This window comes from Corvus cornix, chromosome 1A (genome assembly GCF_000738735.6).
Source record: "Corvus cornix cornix isolate S_Up_H32 chromosome 1A, ASM73873v5, whole genome shotgun sequence".
Classification (NCBI taxonomy): Eukaryota; Metazoa; Chordata; class Aves; order Passeriformes; family Corvidae; genus Corvus; species Corvus cornix.
In genome coordinates this window covers 45,280,129-45,300,415 of record NC_047057.1, presented here as the reverse complement: position 1 = coordinate 45,300,415, position 20,287 = coordinate 45,280,129, and the positions used below count along the sequence as shown (strand labels likewise).

The window sequence follows — 20,287 nt, the reverse complement described above, 5'->3', positions numbered from 1 at the left end:
AGAACAAACCCACTTGCACCTTAACATGAATACAGGCTCAGTCTGGCTTTTTAAAAAAAGCTGGGCTTTTAAATCCATATAAAACGTTTTATTTCCTAATGCTCAGTATTTTAAAACAGGACTAAAAAAAAAAAAATAAGAAAGGCAAAACACATCCAGTTCTTACGCTACAAGGAGAAACCCTTTTAAAGTAATGTGGTCCCATTCTGTGATTCAAAAGTAATACTTTCAGGACTGTATATAACACCGTACGAATGGATGCCTAGAATATCCCCGACAAGAAATGCTGGAGTGACCTGCATTATCCTGCCCGGGAGACAATCTGCTAAATATGCATCTGGTTAACATTGAGTAGTTGCCCTTTTCAGGATTATAACTTTTTCTTTGTCATCTCTGACTATCCATATGTCTGTATAGATAGATATCTCTCAGCAAAGGTTTACAGCTACAGCAGTAGGCAAGTGCAAGCTCACTCTGTCCATGCATTGGGAAGACATTTCTTAGTGGGATACCATCAGTTTGCACACAGCATCATACATCACACAAACCCCAATCCCATACCCATTCTGGCTTAGTTCTGGCTCCACTTGTGCACCAGACACATCAATGCCACAAAACTGTTTTGGTACCTATTCTCATGTTTTAGGTATTTTACTCACATTTTTGCTTTCTTTAGATTTTTCCAGATATAGTTATGAAATACTAGTGAGTCAAAAATCCCATTTTTCTAACAGTTATTCATGAGGTTGGAGTTGAAATCAAAAAATGCACATATGAGCCTTCTTTACCAGCTACTAAAATTCCTGTGTTAAGTTCTTCAGGTTCAGTAGAAGGTTGTAATTATAAAGCAAGCAGGATAAATTATTTCAAGTTAAGGTAAAACTCTCCCAATGAAGTTCAGCCAAAGCAGAAGGTATTTTCAGGCACGGCATTTCATCTACCTGCCCTACTGCCTCCAATCCCCTGCCACCAGTTTCTGGTGCTCAGGTCCATGTACCGGTATGGAGCTGATAGTTCAGTTCAGTGACAAACAGGAAGTGTTTTGAAAAGTGATTAATTCCTCAACAGTTATTAAGTACTCCAAAGCAGTTATTCAATAGACAATAGACTCTCGCTAGAATAACACTATTTTTAATATACACACTGCTGATATTCTTCTTTGTGTTAGAGGATCTTCGGGTACAAATTTGAATTTGACTTCTCCCTGCTTTACAGAAAGAGCACAAATGATGTCAAATCTCTTTTTGTTCAGGTATAAAACTTGCTGCTAGAGACTAGCTAGAACACTGAAGTTTGAAGGCACAGCCTTATTAAATATTAATATTCTGCTGGATTTTTATATTCCATTTCAATATATTTGTGGCCAATAACCATCCATTTTCCCTCACTTGCAGAAGCTGAGCAGGTGTGCAGGTAGCTGGTTACCAAGACAACATACTGGCAAGGGATTAGAGCAGACACTTGTATGTGTATAAGTCTGAATAATGCAAACACTGTTAAGTGATACATTTTTCATTATTCGAATATCACATGATGTTTTATGCCATTTAATATTTTTTGCCTGTTGAACACGCTCCTGTTAAGAACCCAATTCAAACCTCACAAGCAAATGTAATTATAGTTTCATTATAACAATGAAAATACCACTTTACGCATTTCTTCCATGAGCCCAATAAGTAGTTATACAAACATCTGTTCCATTTCCTACATCTCACATTTGGAAGAAATAAGCACCAAGACACAGACATTTATAAAAACAAAAGTAAGACAAAGAAATTAATCAGAACTTTATCAGATATATAAGCACTTCACCAAGAAGGCTGGGTACTTTGACAAGGCATGTCTTTGCAGTAATTCTCGCCTCATTGCTCTAGAGACAGATACCAGTCCTTTAGTAATGTCTTAAATTTTGTTTTGTTAAACTGTGGAGAGCACTGCAGAACATTTTAAAGTGTTATATCAACAAACTATGAATTACAGTGTTAAGCAACAACCTTTAATAAAAGAAATGAGCACAGGTAAATAGAAACCACATTTTAAAATGTCTTTCTGTTCTTAGAGACAATTTGAAATACATCTATTCAAAACAAAACCTTCATAGATATTTGAATATATACCACCACATCCTAATTTTAATGCTTCATTTTTATTTTACACATACTGCCAGAGGACAGAAAACCTATGTCTTTCTCCATACTTCTCATAGTAATAGCACATTTCAGCTGCACAAAAATATGTCGAGAAAAGCACAAAATAATGAGAAATGGCTCTTTTTTGATCCACTACATACAAGATCAAACAGCTGCATTTTATAATTCAGCAAACCTCAATCCCCACTTTACCCATGACAATTGTCCATAATATGAGAGGGAGAAATGCTGAAGTTTCCTCATGAAAATAGAAAATGGTAAGTGCTACTATCATTCTGTTTTCAGCAACATGAAGGAGAAAGAGATACAAGTCCATGGGCCTTCCAACAGATATTTCTAGGACTGAAAGTAGGAGCAAAAGGTTCAAGTGCCTCTACTTTAAATTTGTAGATTTCAAAATGAGGAAGATAAAACCTGATGTATTTTAATGGATACACCTGGGCTTTTCAAAGGCAAAGAAGAACAGAAAAGACAAGTTCATTTGCTTTCCATTCTCCTTCTATACTGTAACTACTTCCCGCTATAGGCAAACTGCCTACCCTTGCCCAAAAGCATAGCAACAATTATTCTGCCTCAACAAACATTTTCAGGTGTGTTCCAAAATCAGATCTCCACAAAATACTTAAAATTATTTGAGTTTCATCTCATTTCAAACTTTTCACTGAGCTCAGAAGATATAGAGGTACCTGGTGGGTATTATAAACCCACCAGGGTTTATAACCCACTTCTAGTAGTTGAAACTATCCTCCTTTGAAATACCTAGTGGCTAGAAAATTCACCTGTCCTGGTGCCTCTGAAAGTCCTGCTAAAAACAAAGATGCATTGGAAAAACCTGCACACCCAGGATCTAAGGGTAGGAGGGAATTAAGGGTAGAACATCAACAGCTGAGTACTTTAAAACAGGCTTAGGCTGCTGAAGTCTGTGGGGATGAAGAAAGCGTTTATGTATTTCTCAGCACTGTGGCTTTAGGGCTTTCAATATCACAAAGTCAACAAAAATTAGACTCCCTGAGCTTTGACACGCCTGAGCTTGAAAAACCTTACTCTTAAATCTTCACAGCTGAAAGATGCAAACCCTGGAAACACTTCATCAGAGGTGACTGATCGCTGGAGAAATCCCATTCAGTTCAATGAAGCAACTTGCATGGCCAAAATGATGCTTTTAATTAACTATTTCCAGGAGTCACATTTTTAATTTTGCTGCAGACTGCTCAGAAAAGATGAGAGACTCAACCTGTCAACTGCTTAATTAGACTGGGTTTCAATTCTCAGACTAGCTTCCTCCAAAGAAAATGCCATCTGTTTCATGTTGCAAACTCCCCTAGATGTCCCACACAGCTTGATACTGAATTCTAGATAAATACTTCTTAAAATCAAAGATCAAACCATGCAAAGAGACTCTTGTAGGGTTAATGCCTCCATAAGCTCACTGAAGTCAGTGAGACTTTACAAGAGAATTAATTTTTTTCACCCCAAAGGCCTTTCCTGCCTGGCCACTAGACTAACTACCCAGTAAGGAGGGAAGATAAGAGATAATACAGATAATCAGAATTCCAGATAAAATATAATGTATTGAAATTAAAAATGCTACAAGTCTATTTCATGATGTAATTTTTAAAGGATCAACTAGTTCTCTGCTCCTATTGCTTTTCACAGAATATTTGTGCCTAACATACAAAACAGTGGTATAATACACAGCTAAAGTTTATTGACATTGGAGGGTAGACTAGTATGTACCTCTTGACCTACCACAAGCATAAAGTGCTAGAGAAACCTCAGCAAACAGCCAAATGCCTACCTAGCTGCTGCTCACTCCTCTTCAGAAGGAAACAGGGAGAAAATAGGATGACAAAGCTTGTGGGTGGAGATAAAGGCAGAGATACTGCTTACCAACTACCTTCACAGGCAAGACAGATTTGACAGATGAAAACTCCTTCAATTTATTGCCAAGAGAAACACAGACAATCATTAAAGCAACATCCTTTCTCCATTCTCTTCCAGACTCAATTTCACTCCTCCACCCTCCAACCCCTGAGCAGCATGGGGGAAACAGGGACATTACAGTCAGTACACAATGGTTCCTCTCTACTACCCTCTTCCCTGTCACTCTTCTCCCTTGCTCCAGAAGGGTCTCTTCCCAAAGGCTGCTGTTCTTCAGGAAAAAATTTGTCTTCAGTGTGGGCTCCTCCTCAGGCTACAGTATCTGCCAAGGTACCATGAAGCATCTTTTCCTCCCCCTCCACCTTCTTCTTCTCTGACCTCTGCTTCCCTCTACTGTTTGTCACACTTTTCCCCCTCCTCCTTTTCCTGCCCAGCATTTTTTGTCCCCTTTTTACAGAGGTGCAACACTCATGGCTGATGGGCTACTGTGTACTGTGGTGGGTCCACTGGAGCTGACCACGTCCAGCTTGGGGTGGCCTCTGGCACCTTCTCACAGAGGGCACCACTGCAGCTCACCACCCTCAAAACTCCCTCTCCAGGGACACCCAGTGCAATGCCAAACACCTAGAAGTTCTTGGAAAGAGACAGAGATTGAACAGCATATCAAAGTCTCAAATTCCAGCCAGAAATCAAACACTGTGGCATCATCCACAAGGAATTACAGATTAGAGCGGGGAAAGAGAGGAAAACCCTTGTGATACAACATAAAGTTCTGGGGATGTTAAGGAAGAGAATTACCTCTCTTGAAATAGGACCATAAAGAAAGCCACTTCATTTTAGCTCTTAGGGATGAGGGAGAAAGTTTACTGAACTTAAATTTCACTCATCTTCACAATATAACCACGATTTCTCAACTGCATTTACAGCAGTAGCACTGCAAAAGGCCAAGCAGTGCTGACCTCAGTAGCAGCACAGAACTGTTTGTGCTGGAGAGATCACAGGCCCGTGAATAATTACCCATTCTGCTCCAGTCTCTTCAGAGCCATTGCTTTATGAGATTTTGTGATTCTTAACCTTTATTTTATTGTGCTCATATCATTATCAATTATATAGGGTTTAGGTTGGTGCATTTGCCCAAGTGTTTCTCATTTCACCTCTGCTGTTGTCAAACTTTGGTCTCTAAGATTCCTTCATTAAACATACGCTTGTATCAATATCCACTACATTTGCCTACAGCACTTCCCTTGCTGAAGGGGGCTCTCTTATATGCCTTCAAAGAGGGGCTTTCAAAGATGTAACATAAACATGACTCTGTTCAATTTAATTACAACAGAAAGAGATATTCCCCGTGGTCTCTGGCAATCCAAACATTATAGAGCAGAGACTTCAACTAAGAGGTAATCTGATTAAAAAAACTTGCTGGCAAACAGTTTTAGTTTAAGCTTCCATAAAACTCCAATATGTTATATTTTATTTTTATTGAGGTTATGTATGTTATCTATTTAAGAATCTAGTTCCTCATTTTTAATAATAAACCTAAAGCATTTAAACTAACAGCTTTAAAACATTCAATATCATCAACAGCCACCCTATTAGTCATTATCACACACGCATAGCTGCTTGTACAAACTGTGATGGCCTCCAGTAAATAAACTGGAAGAGAAATTAAATTTTCACACTAATATAAATACAACTCAGCAACTTCTCTTTCATAAATGATACTGTTTATATATCAAAGTGATATTTTTCAGGCAAAAGAAATTATAATATCCAATAGTACCCTTTTTCCATATGTTTTGGGTGGGTTTTTGGTTTTGTTTTTTTTAAATCAAAGCACTGCTGTAATTTGATCTCCTAATTTATTACCACAGCCTGAAACTTCTGAATTGTAAAACATTAAGTTCTGCATCCTGCTGCTGATTCTTCTTTAATGAAAGAGAGCAAACATTGTTTTTCATCCTCTCCAACCTTTCAAATACCTTTTACATAATCAACCTCATAGTTCTATTGATTCCTGTAGAGTTAAACTGCAGGATTTGTGATAAGGTTTTTTATCAAATCCAGTGCCACTCCAGAAACTGAGCATTAGCAGTGTTTACAAAACTGCTGCACCATTTTCTCCCACTAACAGGGGAAAAAAAATAAGCCAGCTATAAAGACCATAAAATCTAGTTGTCTTCCATGCTTTCAGTGTCTGAAATTGGAAGAATTGCTGTTGCTTCAAATCTTCACAGCAAGAGGCAGTTACAGGCACCTGTAAAAGTAACATTTTCAACTGAGAGCTCTTACAAGGGTTGTTTTTCCTGGACATCTACTTCTGTCAATGTATAAACAAGGATGATGAGTGCTACAGCACTCACAGTGACAATTTCTCATCATGTTTCCCTAACACGTCTGGCCTAATCATCCACAGGGACAGCTAATTTATTTTATAGTTCTGGCTAAGAAGAGTGGCTAAAATTTAGTCCATTTGAAACTGAGGCAGTATGGACATAAGAAAACAAAAGTAAAAACTTAGTAAGGATGTCAACTCATGCCTAAAGGAGTATGGTATGACTCCACTGTGCACACACACTGTGTTTTGGTACTCAAATGGAAAACAAGTAACTGCATTCTTTTGCATCCACAATCATCTACTCTTCATGCTCACATTCAGCACAGATTTAAAACTTCCCAACACCCTACAAAAACATCCAGTTGTAGAGCAGAACAATGGAAGACAGAAATCTGGTGAGGAATAAAAATGGTCAGGGATCAAGGGCACTGTCACATGGGAATGGAGGACCTGCAACAGCAGGGAGCTAGTTAGATTTGCTTTCTGTGATGATTCTGAACATAGAAAAACATCTAGGATTGCATCTATGGTGGAAAAAAAAGGGCAAAATCTAATTTAGTCCTGCTGGCTCCCAGTAAGCAAACAGCAGAATGCTTGGAGCCTAGCTAGAATTTCTATAATATCAACATGGTACAGACACATAATAAAATATTTATTCCTTTCCCAAACACTAAGTAAAAACAGATAGCTAAAAACATGTAGCTTAAAGCTCTGGCTATAGCCTCCCCGCTACCTGCCAGAACATACTGAATGTCATCTTAAAAAAAATGCAGTCATACAACCACATACAGCAGCCTTGGTAAGGGGAAACAGCCACCTACTGCAGTTCCAGCTGATCCAACCTACCTTTGTGTTACAGTGCCTGCAGTTTGCCCTGGGAGCGCTGCTTTCCCCAGCTGGTTACTTCAGGAATTAATTTAAAAAAAACTTGAGATTGCAGTACCAGGGTACTGAACTACCAAACCTTTATGGAAAAAACCTGTGGCTTTCTGAGCAAAACCACAAGGCACATGGAGTCAGCTCAGGTTCACAGCCACTTGTCTCCTGCCCTGATTTAGTCCCAACAGGTTGGTTCTGATGCCTACAAAGACACCAGTGGATCTGCACTGAATACTTCAGCACTCCAGTTCTGGGAAGACTGGCTAACTTGGCATTAGCATAGCATGAAAATCTGGATTCATTTCATTATTCATTCATTATCCAACCTGATAAACACCCTAGAAAGCCAAGCAGCTCTTTGTGAAGCCAGCCTGGCCCTATCACAACTCACATGGTCAGGCAATGTCCAGAAGCAGCAGTACTACTGAGATGGCTCCGGAACAGCTTAGTTCAATCTGAATCTCACAGTACTGGTGCTACCAAACCCTGCCAGAATGAGAAGGTTCTTCAAAAGGCCAGCTCTGCTTAGTCTTTTGTTGTCTGATCACACACTGACAGCTGGAATCCCTGCACCAGGACAAAAGATGTGGACGTCTTCCTCCACCCCTCAGCACTATCTCCTCAGGTCACAAACTGCTTCAGCTTCCAGAGTGCTACAGTTTTGTCAGGTGGATGGTTCACAGTGAGTGCATCTTACATGGGGCAGCAGACATGGATATTTGAGTAAAGCTAGCAATGGCAGCACACCACATACAATTTTATCTGTGCCCTTTTAAGCAAGGTGCCCTTATTTAATTTCTGTGCTTCCACAGAAGCACTAGAAGAAAACTAAAAATACCTCCCTGCTGCTTTGCAGTTTCAATTTGTTTTCAGAAGATAACAAAGAGTCTATGAATTGTCCACACAGAATTAGACCGGTGCAGTTTAGATTAATTCAAAACTCACTGTATAGTTACGTCCTTGGCATGGAGCAATTAGAGCTGGCTACAATTTTTCAAAACCCATGCTGTTTCTGCACCCACTCGAAGACGGGGTCACTCTTTATTGTGTGAACTATCTTCAGAAAGAAAAAGCTGACACTGAAAGTCTGCAAAGCTACTAATTGCTGGACTTCTTTAAAAAAAACCCAGAAAGATAGATCAATGCATCAAATTCTTTCCCAAAAAAACACCGTAAAACTCCGGGGTTTATTTTGTGATCTGCACCACTGGCAATGGAATTGCTCTGGAATATTTCAGAAATATTGAGTCTCTCTTTCAGTATGTGAGAGAAAGCCCAATACTAAAAAGTGTCTAGCTTCAGATTAATTAGATGCTCTACCTACAGTCTGCAGTACTTTTTACAGACAAACATGCTTTCATTGTCTTCTCTTTGTTATTTGAAAGACAACCCACATCATCCTTCTGCTCTCCCAAAATCATTTTCTTTACTTCCATAAAGTCACTAAAGAAGCAGAGACCCTTTATGACATGTGTGCAGTGATGTTGAATTTCTTGAAGGAAGCAGTGACAGAGCTATTATACCAGCTTTTACCCCAAGGGAAGAAATTGTGGTAAGAGAAGGGTCCAGCACAAGATAACTTCAAGGAGAAACAGTAAAGAGAGATCTTACACACGGAAAAGGGTAACTGCTGAATGTGTTCTGCTGTCCTAAAACTCACAAGCACGTGTGTCCTCAGAGTTCGTGAGACAGATAACAGATAACAGCAGCGTTGCTGAAGATGAACCAGACAGACTGCCAAGAGAATATAGATAATGAGACAGTCCTTTAGCCACATTTTAATTACAAAAAGAAACAAAACAAAAGAAAAAAACAAAAACCACAAAAAACCCCAAAAAACCAAAACCTAAAAAACCCCGCAACAGCAAAGAAATGACCACAGTAAGCACATGAAAGAAGCATGAAGTTCTTCACTGGAGTAGGGTAGACTTCATGTGAAATGTACACATAACTCCCAAAAGAAATTACTATCACCACTCATTTTCAAAAAAACCCAAACTGATGCTGAACAGTGGAGCAGACACATGACAGCTAATAAGAATGAGTTCTCAGGAACAGAAATTACTGAGATAGAAGCAAAATCCAAAGAGCTTATTGCTGTCAAGTCTGGGTGGCAGAACAATCTTAATCACAGAGCACCGAAAGAACTGGTACATGAAATTTTAAGTCTGATAGCACAGATATTAAATAAATCCATCAAATGAGGTAGTACCACATGACTAAAGAAAGCCAAATATGGTGCCTATTCTTGGGAGGAAAGAGGGGAAAAAAGTCATTTTGGTAGCACAGACCCATCAGTCATCTACAGATAGCACACAAATCTTGACAAAAGAATGGAAAACAAAGGCAGATCAAATGCATTACAGAAGACTGATCATGGCACACTAGTCCAAAATGTCTCTTTTCTATTTTATTCTCACAAAAAATGTGAATGCAATCTGTTTGGATTTTAATAAATCATTTGGCATACTACATAGGCTAAACTGGAAAAAGTGGGAATAGTCAGCAAAAGTATAAGATGTATAAATCAGATAAACTACTTAAAGGATAAACAAGAGCAAGGGGAAATTACCAGGCAGAAAGCTCATTATTAAGTAAGTTCCTTCAAAGTGGTCTTTAAGGACAGAGTTGAGCAACAGAAGGGAAGAAAAGCATGACAATGAACCCAAAACCAGATTTAGCAGTGCAAGATGCCGTGCCTGTAGGAACTGTGAGTGCAGGATGATTCCAAACTATGTGTGGTTCCATCATGAGACCAGGAAAGTGCAGCCAAGGGAACTGTTGTTGCTTTCAGAACCGTTTTGGAGAAGGGCCCTGACGCTGGCCAGGCCAGAGGCTTGAGGTGAATCGCACTATACTGAGCCTTCTGAAGAAGACCACAAGTTTTCTGCAGCAGACTTAGGTCTTCAACCTCCAGAGATCCAGGTTCTAAAAAAAAAAAAAAAAACCAAAAACTAGAATATTCAAATTGAATCTGGTTACCTGGTACTCACCTTTACACTGTGGCAACTGTGTTGCTAACAGTCTGTCAATGAGGAAACTCAAAGGTATGTCAGGTGTGTCTACAGAGGCACACTTGCAGCAACAACTCTACTCTAAACATGCTCATAAGGTAAAAGCCATGCCTTTTCATGTAAGAAACACTGTGATTTGTCTAAGCCAAAATGTAAAATCAAAAACAGTCCTTCAAACCAGAGGACAATGAGGAATGCATGGCCATTTGTTAATATGGGAACAAATAAATTTAAATTCAAAATGACAGGGATTTGACTGCTAAAGGGTTTGGTTCTAGAGCAGCTTTTCAGTAAAAGGAACCATGGGGCATTCATTGTTCAACTGATGCGAGGATGAAGCCAAGCTGCTTCTGAGGAGAAGCTTCACCTGCAGAGGTCTGTATGTTGCACCTGACAGTGTCAGCAGAGACTGAACATGGTGATGGGGTAATACTGCCCACCAACTTCAACACCAAACCAAGCCACACCTGACCAAGCCATCCCACTCTTGCCTCTTCTTTTTCCTCTGCTTGAGTGTGTCACTTACCTGCTGTGTCTTTCTCCATTCAGATGGCAAGCCCTCCAGGACTGTAACTGTGACTTATTAGGTGTACATATGGCTCCTGGCAGGAGCCCCAGTGAAGCCTCAAGTCTTTACCAGACATGGTTAGAAATGATGCAGCCGTGGATAAAGCAGTGAGGCTTAGCAGGTGGGCAGGATCCATGAGGACAATCTGTGAAACTGATGTCTAACACAGCAGTGCAGGGGGAATTCAAAGCTGTTCGATCTGTTGAGCTGTTAGATCACACAATTTGTAATTGCTGCCTCCTGTATGGAACTGGTAAAATTCATACTACAAATTCAATCACATAAAATATTAATCAAAGAATTAATATTTGAAGACATAAGAAAAAAAACCTCGAGACAATTCCTATTTTGAATAACTTTCATCCCATTTAAATCATGTCTCAGATTTACATCTACTAAAAACAACATGTTTTCCCAAAACAATGAAAGAATGGAGTAAATATATATAAAATCAAAGCTCAAATAAGGTACACATGAACATTTTACAGGACAAAAAGTGTAAATACTGTCTCAATCTCAGTGCCAACAGACACTAATCTCTGCATAACAGAACTCAAAAGTGCACATGTGGTGGCAGTGGTTGTGTTGTGCAGACCAGCAGAAATCAATGTGCAAAACCTGGTACCCAAGCCCTGCTCCAAAGGCAGACTTTAGGCTCTCACAGGGATCCTTTTCTCATGCTTGCGTAGCTCTTTATAGAAGCCAGGGAAGGATAAGGTTTGAGGACCTGAAAAGATGTTCAGAGACATCTCTGAGCAACGACAGCATCTTCCAGTAGAACTCCTATCTTCCAAGGCAAATTCCCTCCCTTTCCCACCCTGAGTCACCAGGGCCCGTGTCCAAATCCCTCCTTGCCACCTTCCTTTCCCCTCTTTCCACCTCCTGACACAGCCTGGCTTGTATTTCATCTGCATTTAAAGAACCTGCTGGTCACCAGGTACGTTGGAGGCAGAAGCTCCTTTTCTGTTTCAGGATGCAGTTTAACCTCAGCCTGCAGCAACAAGGAGCTGCTTAGGGAGGTCTGTTCAAACACACAATAACCCTGGGCTGCAGCATTCTTGCTTGCTCAGCGAGGATGGGACATCCGCTGCTTAATTGCACAGAGATGACAGGCAAGCTTTCAGAATTTTATTACTGACACATATTTTTCAGAGACTTCTAAACTTGGCAAGAATTAAATAAAAGCAGCAGAGCATTTTCCTCTAAAAATGCCAACTTCTGCCAAACCTATCCTGCAAAGCCCATGACAGAAGGGGCTTTTTCAAGTGACAAAACAATGCATGTTTTCCCACATATTCATTTTTAAAAATAACCCCAAACATTTTAAAGAGACATCAAATAAAAAGGCAGATGGCATGAAAAATTTCAGTACTAATTTTTAGGAGTTTACTACAGCTTACCAGGAGGGAGCTCACAGGCCTGACAGAAAAGAGTATTCCCATCTTACAGTTCAATAAGCCAAATGGCTTTGATGCCCTGAGTCCCATATCAAACTCACTCCAAAAAACTGACTACATGTAGAGCAAAAGGTGTTTACTCTAGCAGAAATATCACAGACCATTTCAAATTAAGAAAACTTCAGAGAATGCTTTCTTTTTAATTTTAGAAAAGATTCAATAAACCCAAGAAGGGTTATCTGGTACAGATGAAATTGGGATGAAATTTTAGGGCAGGAAAAAAACATAATCAGCACCAAGAACTACTTTCAACTTTATGGAAACCACAAACAGAAGGCTTAGAGAACAGAAATACCAGCTCAATCAGCTCCAGTGGGAGCCACAGTCAGCAAAAATGCTAACTCCATTGTATTAAGTGGGGGAAAAAAAAGAAAAAAAAAAGGTACATTGGCTAAGATGTAAACATTGTGTTCAAAAAACTTAACAGTATAATCCAGCCTGGTAGCCAGCAGACTTGTTCTTTCTGTATACTTGAAATCACAGTAACATGCTGAAAACACTGCTTTGACCAAACTGCAGCACTGCAAAGCCTATACAGTAGAGAACTACTAAGACTGGCCAATGCATATTATGCTAAAATTCCATTTATGAAGGGACAAATTTCTCCCATTTGGTGGCAGTGTATCAGTAAATGTAATGATAAGTAGCCTATGCAAATGCTTCCATTTTTGATGGCAAGGCTAGAGGTGAAGCAGCACTAGAGGAAACAGCTTAACAAGCCCTAACGATGACAGCAGCACCTGCACTGTACAGAAGATGGAACCAGAAAAGCCTTTATTGCTGCTGGTGATTGCACAGCAAGAAGATCTTGCCCACAATATATCAAGTTAGCCAAAACTAGCCTCCCTCCCAGACTAATGTCATATGGCTGAAACACAGACCATGCAGTCTGACAGTGCTCCTCCAGTAAATTCTGAGCCTAGCATGAGTTCAACCACCTACAGCACAGGGCTCAAAGAATTCATGGAGGCAGAGCTGGAGTACTGCTCAGTGATTGCAGGGATGAATGAGGAGGCTGCAGATAATGGAGAGCAGCCAGAGGACAATGAGACGTACTCAAGTATAAGGGCAACTGGGGAGTGATGGATGATGGGCACCAACTTCAGTGAATAGGTGGAGAAAACACTGTAGGACACCAACACTTAATTGACTCAAATATTCACAAATTATCATTTCTTCAGTGTTGTTGTGGCTATGTCCCATCCAATCCAAACTCGCTGTGGTGAGGGGTGCAGAGAGAGGGAAGGAAGAAGTATAACATAACATTGCTTCTGTATCCCACTCCAAATGCCTCTGCATCCAGCCTCTGCTGCTCATGCATGCAGCCTTTCCCACCTTCACTTCTCTCCACGTTGTAGTTTATGTAGTTTTATATGGGTGTGAGAAAAACAAGGCTGCTGGAGCACAGGGGTGGGACTCTCACATCTAATAACTTCTCAAATATTACTGCAAATCCCTTGCCATTCTCTCCAGAGACATCTTACTCCACTTATTATTTCATTTCCTGTTTGTTCCATTGTAAGTTTCCTTTTATTTAATTTCATGCAGCTTGGCAGAATAACATCAAGCAATTAAAATGAGGCACATATAACACTCACAAAAATACTGCAGAAGTCTCCAATGTTCTCTACACTGTTTGAATTAATTCACATTTCACATATACCGGCCTATGATGCCTCTTTCACTCTGCACTTCACTCCCATTAGCAGATATTATAGTTAAGTTATATAATTGAATCATTATTCATCAGTAAAACATCTACTTACCCACTGGTTTTATACCTTCAATGTCTCTCATGGCAGACTCAGCCCAGAGATGAGTCCCAAGGCAGGAGAGTCTCAGCAGCAGGAATGCAACCACTGATCTTGGCACACAACCACGCAGTAGGTTTTTGCTCACTGTAGAAATCACTCTAGAAATTGCTCCTTGAGTTTGGGACCTCACCACACAGAAACATAACCTTTAATTTGAAAACAAAACACATTCCCTGTTCTCACAGTCATGAAATCACCGACATGGACCAAATGAAATCCAGCGCAATATCATCTTCCCTACTCTGGAGACAACCTGAGCAAATCTGAAAAATTAAGAACTGAGTTGTTCAGCTAATCAAGTTGATTCAGAAGCCTAAATGAGGGAGGGAGGACAGGTGGGGAGGGAGGAAGATCTTAATCAATTTTGTGTCCCTGATGAGCTGCTCAGGCACATCCAGTTAAAATTGTCAATCTAAATTCCAAACTGCTGAAGTGTTCACCATCCTTTACAAAGCTGTAAAAAGTCAAAACTCTCTCCAAGTCCTCTTCCACCACTCAACAATGTAGTGAAGCCATGTCAATATAAAAGCATAGCATCTTGGCAATAGAACATACAGAAAAATTACGTGAAATGAAATTAGATTAATAAGTTTCAAGCCTGTGTTTATATGCTGCACTCCTCTTTCTAAGTATCTATCTTGCTTTTCTACTAGAAGTTTCTAAATCATTTCTAGTTTACTGCAAAATTAGACCAGGATATATGTTGTACCTTCTATAACATCTTTGCAACCCTGTGCTGGTGAGCCAAAAACTTCAACACAGTAGCCTGCAAGGAAATTTCCACTGCAAGTCCAATCTGCCCAGCAATCATGTAATATAGAACAATTGCTCTGAACACTGTGTTTCAAACTATCATGCACTTATTCACTCAGTTCTTACAAAAGCACAGTTAAAACACTCATGAGAGGTTTGATTTCTGAAGCCACTAACAAATAGAATCATCTGTAACTTCAAACCCCAAGGGGGCACCACATGCACTGCACTATTTCAGACCAATTAGCACGTTGTTGGGGAACTAGCTCTTAAAACAACCAGTGCATTACATCATGAAAATAACAGTTTCCCAATTGTTCTAATGAATACAGAAGAGGAAACTGGAACAAATCCTTTTCTGGTATAGATCCATCTACTTCAGCTGAGCTCTGTTACAAATAATTTCAGCTTTATTACTTAGAAAGTATGCAAGTAAAATAACAATCCATTTGAAATGGAAAAATCCCTAGCACTGTGAATCACCACATGACTATTAAGATAATAAAATTAATCACAGGTTTTCTGTCTAGCCTTGGTGGTTTTCATGGTTTCCACTGTTGTAGCAGTGAGACTATACTTACTCTCTGTAAGCAAACAGTAAAACACTGTCTAGAAGTTAAGCATTTTCCTGAGTCTTTCCATTATCACAGTTATTCCCAGACTATGAAACTCCTACGCTTTGTACCTGTTGGTTATGTCTTTTCCCTAATTTCAGGATAACACATAATGCAGCTTTACGATCTGAGAGAGCGAAATCCAGCCATTCATCTTCAGCCAAGCAATCAAGAAACACAATGAACATCATAAGTTTCACTTTTAAAAGCTACTGTTCCTTAAATTGGGATAATACTTGTTTCAAATTAATTTACAAGTTGTTTATCCAACCCATGCAGCTCGATAAAATGAGAGGTTCATTACTCTGCCCTCCCTCAGCCACATGCTAGGTACTTTATTTTCAGCTGAAACCACAGGTTCATCTCTGCTTGCTTTCCTAATACATTTCAAACCAAATAACCATCAAACTTCACATATGGTCTCCAGCATACTTTTGACTTTGTTTTTGTTTTCCTCTGCTCCAACACCTCCACAGATTACTCAGTTTAATTCTCTCATACCAAACACTGATTACCATCCAATCTTGTTTTATTTACTACCTCCTCCTGGGTTTCACCCACTTACATCTCCCTTATGGTTCTTCAAACCTGAAGCTGTCTGGTGCCAAGCACACAGTGTTTGTTTTCCCTGTGCTACAAATTCATGCTACAAGTATCAGTGTGACTCAACTCCAAACAAGTATTAAAACAGTACTTGCATTAATTGTTGGTTATTTCTGGCAGCCCTGGAGAGTCTTCACATTAAGAATGGTCTCCTGAAACCATTTTAACCTTGATCCCCCATTACATGGCAACCAGAGGCCAAAATGAACAGACAGAAGTAAGAGGGCACATACTTGAAAGGCACAATTAGAAGAACCATGGAGAAGACAAAGAAGGTGCCATTCTACTCTATTTTAACAGAAAATTTGCAGTGAAAATATCATAAATTGAGAAGATACTGTTTTAAGGAAAAACAAAACCACTGAACTCCAAATTAATTCTCATTAAACACAATGTTCCTATAGACCACTCTTAAGATTAATAAGAAAAAGTCATTTACATTGAACATGAAACATTCCTCATTATGCTGGTTTAAAGCAGAAAAATTTTTAAAAAATTTAAAAAGCAAATCTTTACCTAACAGACCCAAGGAAAACCTTCCTTCTGGCCTGGCTATTCAGTAATTACTCACCACACCATGTCTCACACTGACGAACTTTGCTTTTATGCAGATTTGTGACACTGTTCTTTGTTGCTTTATTTCAGCTTATTAGTCAGGAATATACTGCCTTTCTCCAAATAAACAGAATAGCACTCTACTACATTTTCTAGAAATAAAAACAGAAGCTCAACATCAGTGCATAGATTAAGAATAAACAATAGCCATCTCAAAGTAGCTAGAATGAAGAAAAATATTTTTAAAATAAACATTAACAATAGTTTATAAAGAACTACGCACAGACACTTCTTTAACCAATATTGTAAAAATCCGAACCCCAAACTATTGCTTTTTCTTGGTGTCACATGAAATGTGGGTGTTCTGATATAAATACCAATGGCCATTACCATCAGTAAACAAATAGAAGATTAAAAACAGTCCACAGACTGTAGGGAAGAATAAGAAAAAGGGAGGAAAAGGGCTTTCAGTCATATGAAAATGACTCTTTCGTGACTTAACAGGCCCCTTGCTCTTCCCATGTCCTCATTCCTTTAAGCATGCTACCCAACAGCAACGTTCAGCACAGGCAGCAAACCTGAAATGATCCTGGACATGCCTGCAAACAGATGAAGGGCCTGATGTACACGTGCTACCCAACTCTGAGCTCTTAAATTATCTACCTGGACTTCCAGTCATACCCTCAGTGGAGAGAAGTACATCTTCACTGGATGGAGAGGGGACCCTCTTTAGGATGTTGCCCAGGGATGTTGCTCTCTGGTCCACCTCTCATCTCTGCACTGAACACAGTTGGTTGGAAGTATCTCTCTCAATGAAAAACAGAGAAACAAAGGCATCTGTAATATCTATGCCACCTACTGAGATTTTTTTTTTTTTTACTCAAGGACCACAGCTGAATGCTATCAAAACTAACAGACTACCCCAGGAGAAGCCAGTACCCTTCATGGCATCCACAAAGCCATGTAACTCACTCTTGAGAAATGTGTGAATGATCACAGAATCCACTGTCTTCAGAAATTAACTAAAATTTCCTCTCCCTTCCTGAACTACAGCCATGTCACACATAAACACAGTCTCAGAAGAACTCTTGTCAAATTGAAACAGCTACAAAAGAAGAAAAAGGTGATTTGTCTCTGAGGAACGTGCTCTGCTGTGCACTGAAGCCTAAAAGGGTAGCAACTAGTGAGTCAGAGGCTTTAAAACCTCCTTGTTGCCTTTACTTCTTATTTCCACTCCTACTGACCAGAGGCTGATAGGAAGTTTTATTATTGTTAAAAGATATAAACAAGATAGTCAAAATAACTCAGAATCCAATCGATATCTTATATTGTGGCCACAAATAACAATTCCAATCAGAATTCCACACCCTGTTGAATTAGCTTTAAGGTCATTTTGGCCTTAATCTTGGTATTTCTTTTCCTATCACATTACAAATTCCTTTATCCCATAAAGAATAGCCTGACCTGAACTTCCAACTAGTGAAAACAAGCGTATGAATCCATGCTAAAACTCCCAAGACCATTAAGTACTTAAATGCATCTAAGTATAAAAGGTAAGAGCTAAAGTTGCCGCCTGACCCCTGTAAGCACCTGTTGGACTCCCACTCTCTGCTGCCAGGTACATGAAGAACCACTAAAATCCGACAACACTGAATAACCTTATGCCATGGTTTCCAGCCAAGCTTTGAAAGGCAATAAATAAGATTGTCCCATGACTGGGGTCATTCACAGGACCAGAACCAACACAAAACCTATACATATACACATATATTTGTATATGGCCCACTCAAAGGTAGCCATCAAGAGACTGCTGGTTCTGTAAGCAAGGCTCCTTTTGCAGTTGAGAGCTGCTGTCTCCAAATTCCTCCAAAGCCCACATCAAAGGGAATGGGAAGAGGAGACTGTATATTCTTACTCCTTTAAAAGAAAGGACTGAGCTACAAAGAGCCTTAATTCCCCCACAGTTTATACCCACACAAATGCTGATACAGCCCAGCCACCCTGGGGTCACGTCTAGCACTTTGTCAGGGTTATCTTGCACAGATGTGGCATTAGCAAGGATTGCTGTTCTCCAACAGCTGTCAGACCTTGTGATAAGGTGACTATTACAAGACTTAAGATAACTTTTCTGGCAAATGAGAGTGAATTTGACAATTAGTAAAAGCTTATGACAAAGCCGATACGTTCATAGGCTACTTATCATGACTGAGGAGAATTTTACCTCTAGTCCCTGCTCTACCTGAATTGAAACAGAAATACTGACTAATCTTTGTGTCTAGCCATCTTGATCTCCACTAGTAACATTTTCTTGCAGGTGAGAGTAGAAACAGGGCACCCCCCAATGTCACTCAGACCTCTGACTATGGGGTCATGTGAAGTCTCACTCTCCTATTAGAGCTGCATAGTTAAAACAATACTGGTTAGAGAAGGTCTGGTCCCCTAAGAAAGAGGTTGTAAGTACTCACTGAAATAGTTAAAACGACTTTTTCCCTTGCTCTTAGCTTTAGGAAGTTTACTATTTTCACAGTGGAAGGAAATGAGCCACCACAAAAGAGGTCATCTGATAGCATCCTATTCTTTCACTTCTTCCTTCTGTCCCTAGAATGTAATGTAGGTCCTAGTGAATATTTCATATCTTAATTACCAAGAACAATTATCAATTCAAAAAATACATTAAAGTGATATTGCTTTCATGTAGCTCTAAAATGAAATTTAAATCGCTTTTTATCTCTTCACCATAAACTGTTGGAATGAAAATCTGTTAATCAGGCTTCTTCAAAACGGACCTATCCCGCTATGCCAGACCCGTGCCGTGACGAGCCCGCCTCAGGAGGATGGGCAGGGGCACAAGGACGCCCGTTCGGGCCGCGGTGGTCAGGGCTCACGCCCAGGGGTCACTTACCGCCGCCCCGCACGGCTCGGCTCGGCTCGGCTCGGCTCGGCTCGGCTCGCTCGGCACAGCTCGGGCTCGAGGGGGGCTGAGCCGGGCCCGGCGCGGACGGGGAGCGAGCGCGCCGCAGCCGCGGGGCGACCCTGCTCTGCGGGGTCTCGGAGGTACTGCCGGCCCTCCGCCGCGCACCTGCGGGCACTGCGAGCCTCCGGCGGAGCGGCTCCGCTACGAGGGCACTGCCCCGGGGCACAGCGCGGCGCCGGGGGCCGGCGGGCACCTTCTTCCGCAGGCACGGGCGGGATCCCCACGGAGCGGTGCCCGGCAGGCAGCGCCACCTGCAGCTCCCGGCCCGCAGCTGCGCGGCCCCAGCTGCGCCCCGGACAGCGCAGCCGGTGGGCGGACAGCGGCGGAAAGGCGCCCCGTGCCTGCTCCGGGGGCCAGCCCCGCGCCCCCATGGCGGGCGGCAGCCGCGGTCAGCGCCCGTCAGGCCGTCTCCTCCCACCTGCCCCGCCGCGGAGCGAACAGGCTGTGCCCGGGCGGCCTCGGAAGCTCGCGGCGGGGAAAGGAGGGCGGCAGCACCCGAGAGCCAGGTCTGCTGCCACCCTACGGCCGCGGCCTGAGTGTCTCATACCCCTCCAAAGCTGAGCGAGGTCCCACTCACTGCCCTTTAGCTCCGTCCTTCTCTCCACCTCTTCCATGTCAGTGTTCATTGCACAAACCTACAGGTACCAATTTATTTTCTTGTTTTTAGAAAGAGCCCTCAGACAAGCCCTC

General features: G+C 41.0%; 1 long non-coding RNA gene across 1 annotated transcript; it reads right to left on the bottom strand.

Annotated features, from left to right (window-relative positions):
• Positions 1–9,640: 9,640 nt before the first annotated feature.
• Positions 9,641–19,543, bottom strand: LOC104696432. The gene is made up of 2 exons (XR_002048022.3): positions 10,786–19,543; positions 9,641–10,173 (listed from the first exon to the last, which is right to left on the bottom strand). It is a non-coding gene; the product is annotated as an uncharacterized LOC104696432 (long non-coding RNA).
• Positions 19,544–20,287: the final 744 nt, after the last annotated feature.